This window comes from Hemitrygon akajei, chromosome 10 (genome assembly GCF_048418815.1).
Source record: "Hemitrygon akajei chromosome 10, sHemAka1.3, whole genome shotgun sequence".
In the NCBI taxonomy this organism is placed as follows: domain Eukaryota; kingdom Metazoa; phylum Chordata; class Chondrichthyes; order Myliobatiformes; family Dasyatidae; genus Hemitrygon; species Hemitrygon akajei.
The window spans coordinates 130,101,513-130,107,884 of record NC_133133.1 but is presented as its reverse complement, the minus strand read 5'-3'; the positions used below and the strand labels follow the sequence as shown (position 1 = coordinate 130,107,884).

Sequence of the window (6,372 nt, the reverse complement as noted above, 5' to 3'; positions counted from 1 at the left end):
TCTGCAGGTTTTTTTAAAATTTTCAAAGTTCAAAGTAGATTTATAACAATGATGAGGACTAGCTTCGGTTTCCTTCCCTTGAAATCAATAAACAGCTCCTTGATCTTGCTGACTTTGAGTAAAAGGTTGTTGCTCTGGCACCACTCAGCCAGATTTTCTTTCTCCCTCCTATATGCTGATTATCACCATCATAGAATCCATGAAAGACCGAGGTCAACCAGTCTGCAAAAGACAGCAAACTGTACAAATTCAAAAAGAAATAATAATAATAAACAAGCAAGAACAACTTACTTAATAGCTATCGCCATTCCAAACGCATGTGACATACAGACATGAATAAGTGATAAACCCTAGAAATATGCAGAAGTAAAAGAGAAAATTGAAAGATTATGGAACATGAACAGGGTATACATTGTCCCAATAGTAACATCTACAGCTGGTGTCATCCCAAAGTCACCACACAATAGGCCTACACAGCAATATTTATGTAAATCTTCAGAAAGCCACAATACTAAACACCACTCAAGTAGTCCGAAAGTTCTAGCAATTGGAAAATGAGTGTGCTTGGCTATGCCCAGACCTCAGGTTTTACTAGCCTGAGCTGAGATAAAATTAAAATACAATAATAGTAACCCGTGACAGGTTTTCTGTCCCCCATTGGGCAATTCCCCAGAGTTCTGCAGTTACACAGGGAAGGTGGGAAATAAAATACTATCGTGGCTCGAAACAGAAACAAATCCAGGCACGTGTGTACCCAGATTGGGCGGTGCTCTGGTCAGTGTGTATTCTCCATGTTCGGGGCGGCTGAAATTATATCCTGGCTGTAGATATAAAAATCAATACCCTTTTGCTTTAGAAAAGGAGAGATGTGTACAGAACAGAGTGATACAACCGCTGCCCGGGGATCGCCAGGGCGTGCCTGGAGCTAGCACTGGGCATGACAGTAAGCAAACCGCTAGTCGTGCACTGCTGAATAAGCTGGTAGGCACCGGGAAACCCGAAAAGGTACAGCCAGCGTTGAAAGTAGCCCATCAACACCACAGGCAGCAACTACTGCGAGTGTTCCTCAGGGGAGCAGCCCACTAACAAGCGAGACCACTCAAGCAGTTAAGAGAAGAAAGACACGCATGAAAAGGTCATTAGAAGTAAACACATTCATAATGTGTGTATATTATTGAGTAACGGAACTTAAGACAGACATAGAAACATAGAAACATAGAAAATAGGTGCAGGGGTAGGCCATTTGGCCCTTCGAGCCTGCACCGCCATTCAGTATGATCATGGCTGATCATCCAACTCAGAACCCTGTACCTGCTTTCTCTCCATACCCCCTGATCCCTTTAGCCACAAGGGCCATATCTAACTTCCTCTTAAATATAGCCAATGAACCGGCCTCAACTGTTTCCTGTGGCAGATAATTCCACAGATTCACCACTCTCTGTGTGAAGAAGTTTTTCCTCATCTCGGTCCTAAAAGGCTTCCCCTTTATCCTTAAACTGTGACCCCCTCATTCTGGACTTCCCCAACATCGGAAACAATCTTCCTGCATCTAGCCTGTCCAATCCCTTTAGAATTTTATACGTTTCAATAAGATCTCCCCTCAATATTCTAAATTCCATTGAGTATAAGCCTAGTCGATCCAGTTTTTCTTCATATGAAAGTCCTGCCATCCCAGGAATCAATCTGGTGAACTTCCTCTATGGCAAGTATGTCTTTCCTTAGATTAGGGGACCAAAACTGCACACAATATTCTAGGCGCGGTCTCACCAAGGCCTTGTACAACTGTAGTAGAACCTCCCTGCTCCTGTACTCAAATCCTTTTGCTATGAATGCCAACATACCATTTGCCTTCTTCACCGCCTGCTGTACCTGCATGCCCACCTTCAATGACTGGTGTACAATGTGTTATGATACCAGCCCCCTCCTTCCTGAGAATCGCAAGATCGCTATTAATTTGGGTCTTGGACCCAGGAAATGAGAGACAATGCAACGGATTTGACCATTGTTCTTAGAGACACCTGTATGAATGGCGACTCTATACTACGTGCCAGCTATCAGGGACATGGACACCCTCGGGCCATGTGGGGTGGGGATTGTATCACTCTACCTTGATTGACATCTACAACTCTGCAAGTCAAGATAAAAAGGGGACTGCAGGAGGCAGTACCCCAGCGACGCACCAGCAGGAGACACCATCGCTCATCGCTCCCGTGAGGACGGGAAGCCGTTCGGGAGCCACGTGTGGTTCATTCCCCTACTCTGGGGAACGAGTGGCTGATAACCCTGAAAAGGACTTCGAACTGACAACGGGGAACCCACGTTCCCGATTCAACGATTTGAGTCCAAAAGGCTGGCAAGTTTATTTTCTCTCTCCAACACGTGAGACCCAGCGGTCCCCGAAAGGCTAAAAGCCTGCATGAACTCCAGAGACTTTGATATTTCCATCGGACAATAGTTTTACCCCTAGACAAACGATAGAGCTACTTCTTATTGTTGATTATTACTATACCCGCGCTTTAGATTGAGTATTGATGACGTATATTATCTGAATGTTTGTATTAACCTTACTTTTGTGCCCCTTTTCAACTCAGTAGGCGTTCCAACTAAAGGAGTTAGAGGTGAAAAGGGAACTTCAGCTAAAAGAGCTGGAAGCAGCAGAGAGAGAGAAAAAGAAGGAAAGAGCTGAGAAGGAGAAGGAGTATGAGGAGGCAGAGAAACAGAGGAAACATGACTTGGAGATGGAGAAGTTAAGGAAAGAGCGAAGGGATCAAGGGTCAGACCGACAGGAGCGGTTTAATGTTAGTCGGGAATTAAGGTTAGTACCTCTGTTCGAGGAGACGGATGTTGATAGTTATTTCTTGCTTTTTGAAAAGGTGGCAGTGAATCAGAAGTGGCCCAAAGAGCAGTGGGTGGCGTTGTTACAAAGTGTGTTAAAAGGGAAGGCACAACGAGCATATGCGGCATTGTCCATCGAGGAGGGGGAAGCGGAGAATTATGCCAAAGTAAAGGAGGCCATTCTCCGGACTTTACGAGCTAGTACCTGAAGCATATAGACAAAGGTTCAGAAATTTACGAAAAGGGTGGAATCAGACGTATACCGTGTTTGCCTATGAGAAGGGTGTGCTCTTGGACCGTTGGTGCACCGCAGAAACGGTGGGCGAGGATCATGGGCGTCTCAGGGAGTTATTTCTGATTGAGGAATTTAAAGGGTGTGTTCCGGAGGAGATCTGGATGTATTTGAATGAGAAGCCGAATAAGTCCATCTCAGAAATTGCTAGGTTCGCAGATGAATATGCCCTAACCCACAGGACAAAGTTTTCCTCGCCAAAAAGTTACCCGAGAGACCGTGGGAACGATCGAGAAAGTCCGTCGGCTGAGGCAGAGGTCCCGCCAGGAGCTAGTGGTAAGGAGGAGGGGGAAAGGCCAGGCGGCCAGAGATTTCCGGGCTTAACCTGTTTTAATTGTGGGAAGGGGGGACATATTGCATCTAGGTGCTTTGCTCCGATAAAGGAGCCAGAAAAAGGGAAAGCAGTGGTCCCTATCGGGTGTGCAGTGGTAATCAGAAAATCGACAAGAGGGTCCCGGGTAGGCAGAGTGCGAGAGGGGTCTGAGATTTATCTGTCACATGGAACCGTGTCTTTGAGGGAGGGGGACCCACCAATTCCCGTAAGGATTTGGAGAGACACGGGGGTGGAGCTATCATTGATTAGCGGTAACGTGTTAAAATTCGGACCTCAGACGGGAGAGGTAGCCCTGAGGGGAATAGGAAAATGGATAGAAATGGTGTCCTTACATAAGGTCATTATGGATTGTGAGCTGGTGTATGGATCAGTTGAAATAGGGGTGCCATCAGAATTCCTGAGAACTGACGTGGACATCCTTCTTGGGAACGATTTAGCAGGGGGTAAGGTTTGGTCAGCCATGACTATGACCCGCCGACCGGTGCGTGTTGAGGCCCCACCCCTAGCGTCCCCGAGCTATACCGCATGCGCGGTCACTCGCAGCCTGTCGAGATCGGCAGCTGAGAACGGGAGCAGTTTGAAATTGAGCAGTTTTGATTTGGCCGAGACGTCTTTACCGACCCTGTGCCACGAGGGTTTAGAGGGTGGTAAAACGAGCAGTAAAGTGAAAGGGGGTAAGGGAGAGGAGATAGATATGCCCTTAGCGAAGAGAAAGGTCCTAGAGATAGGAAATAAAGATGAGAAACAGATAAAGCTGTTAAAAGGTCCAGAGTTGGACATGGATGATCTGTCTGGTTTGGCAGACCTGTTTGAAAAAGTTGCGAGTTATAAAGGTGTTCCCGATAATGAGATGAGGGCAGTCCTAGATGAAGAGGATGCCATTACCTTGGAGAGGTCTGCTGGGTTGGCAGATGAGGTTGTTTCAGCCCGCGGGGTTGAGTTTACTCCGGAAGGGAGTTGCCCAGAGAGTAGCTGGGAGGAGCAAGGGAATTTGGAATTTGAAAAAGGTACGGGTATTGAAAGCCTGGAAGAGGTCAATGTCCCGTTTGAGAGTGTCCAAGACGGGGATGCACGTGGTCCTGAACCTAGTCACAGAGCTCAGAAAAGGTCTGAGGTATCTGATTCAGCTGAACAAGACGGCCATCCTTTTGGGTCAGATAGACTTGGTTCAGTGAAGACAGGGTTAACCCTGGTAATTGTGGGAAGAAAAGGTTCCCAGGGGTTTGTACTCGAAGGGTGTGGTGTGAATCAGCCGAATTTGAAATGCTGTTTGAACAAAGAGGGATCGCTTGCAGATCTTAAATTGGAAACTAATAGCATGACGGGTCCTGAAGAGAAAACTAGCAATTTGCTTAAAACTAAAGAACTGGGTGGAAATGAACTAGGTCTGGGACCCAGTGTTGGTAAAATAACCCCTATGAATGAGGCGGACTGGAGTTTACCCCGCCAAACTACTCGAGTTCCTCCCGTAGAAACTCACCGGAAAAAAGGTGACGGTTAATGGGGGCACCATTTTTAAATAGAAAAACTGGCTGTACGGGATTTTGACAAAGCATGTGAATAACAAAGACAACTCCCTTGGAACCTGCCTGTTAAGTTGAAATCTGATGCTACCAGCCTTTAGTCAGGTACAAGAGGGGAAAAATATTAAAGGAAGTGCCACTGTAATCGTTACCTGTTTAGATGCTGAATTAAATGTATGACTGTATAGCTCTGTAGTGAAAAGAAAAGCTTGTGTATTGTGTTAGATTCTAAAATCCTGTAAGACTCTGTACGAATCCGTTTTTAACCGCTGGTAAAAAACGTTTTTTTTTAGAGGGGAGGTGTTATGATACCAGCCCCCTCCTTCCTGAGAATCGCAAGATCGCTATTAATTCGGGTCTTGGACCCAGGAAATGAGAGACAATGCAACGGATTTGACCATTGTTCTTAGAGACACCTGTGTGAATTGCAACTCTATAGTACGTGCCAGCGATCAGGGACATGGACACCCTCGGGCAATGTGGGGTGGGGATTGTATCAGTCTACCTTGATTGACATCTACAACTCTGCAAGTCACGATAAAAAGGGGACTGCAGGAGGCAGTACCCCAGCGACGCGCCAGAAGGAGACACCATCGCTCATCGCTCCCGTGAGGACGGGAAGCCGTTCGGGAGCCACGTGTGGTTCATTCCCCTACTCTGGGGAACGAGTGGCTGATAACCCTGAAAAGGACTTCGAACTGACAACGGGGAACCCACGTTCCCGATTCAACGATTTGAGTCCAAAAGGCTGGCAAGTTTATTTTCTCTCTCCAACACGTGAGACCCCAGCGGTCCCCGAAAGGCTAAAAGCCTGCATGAACTCCAGAGACTTTGATATTTCCATCGGACAATAGTTTTACCCCTAGACAAACAATAGAGCTACTTCTTATTGTTGATTATTACTATACCCGCGCTTTAGATTGAGTATTGATGACGTATGTTATCTGAATGTTTGTATTAACTTTGCTTTTGTGCCCCTTTATAAATAAAAACGTTTAAAAATAGTACCATCAGATTTCAGTGGACCTCTCTATCTTTGCTGGTAAGTGACCCAGTTACGGGGTTCGTAACAAATGACATCCAGGTCTCGTTGCATTTCCCCTTTTCCTAATCGGCCACCATTCAGATAATAATCTGTTTTCCTGTTCTTGCAACCAAAGTGGATAACCTCACATTTATCCACATTAAATTGCATCTGCCATGAATTTGCCCACTCACCTAACCTATCCAAGTCACCCTGCATCCTCTTAGTATCCTCCTCACAGCTAACACCGCCGCCCAGCTTCGTGTCATCCGCAAACTTGGAGATGCTGCATTTAATTCTCTCATCTAAATCATTAATATATATTGTAAACAACTAGGGTCTCAGCACTGAGCCTTGCGGTACC

At 46.1% G+C, this 6,372-nt stretch overlaps 1 long non-coding RNA gene across 1 annotated transcript; it reads left to right on the top strand.

Annotated features, from left to right (window-relative positions):
• Positions 1-726: 726 nt before the first annotated feature.
• Positions 727-5,951, top strand: LOC140734111 (uncharacterized). Its single transcript, XR_012100477.1, has 3 exons — positions 727-2,815; positions 3,309-3,403; positions 5,278-5,951. It is a non-coding gene; the product is annotated as an uncharacterized lncRNA (long non-coding RNA).
• Positions 5,952-6,372: the final 421 nt, after the last annotated feature.